Source organism: Anoplophora glabripennis, unplaced genomic scaffold (assembly GCF_000390285.2).
Source record: "Anoplophora glabripennis isolate ALB-LARVAE unplaced genomic scaffold, Agla_2.0 scaffold1, whole genome shotgun sequence".
In the NCBI taxonomy this organism is placed as follows: Eukaryota; Metazoa; Arthropoda; class Insecta; order Coleoptera; family Cerambycidae; genus Anoplophora; species Anoplophora glabripennis.
The window spans coordinates 174,333-174,858 of NW_019417028.1; positions in this window are offsets into that span (position 1 = coordinate 174,333).

Here is a 526-nt window from a genome sequence, read left to right on the forward strand (position 1 = left end):
ATTTTTGCTCTCTGATGTCTAGAGACTGTAACTTAGGTACTTGCTTCTTTGCTTGACATTTTTTATGTCCTTTCACTGTCTTTGCTTTTGAGTCAACATGCACATTTGTATGGGTCACACGGTCGTAGGACTAGTAAAGTCTTAACGATTTGATGGCTACATTTTAGACCAGGCAAGTTAGACAATAAATCAGCATTTTTTTTCTGATGAACCGATCGAGTTGCGGTTTTCGGCATTGTCTTCGGAAAAATATCAGGAAAAAAGTCTATATATTACACTTTGGGGCTGGATCGAAACTGCATTGCGGGTGCATAAAGTGCATCTTGGAGTGCATCAATTTTTCCGAATTTTCTAAAAATGGTAAAAATTGACTAAAAGTTGTAGAAATTAGGTTTTCGGGGTCGGAGATTCCGAATCTGACCCTGAAAAATATGCCCGAAGGCCCTGGGGCTCTCCAGTGGGGCAAGGGGGAGCCTTCTGTAAAACATCGAATAGCTGAGTAATTGCCTTCTAAATCCCCACTCGG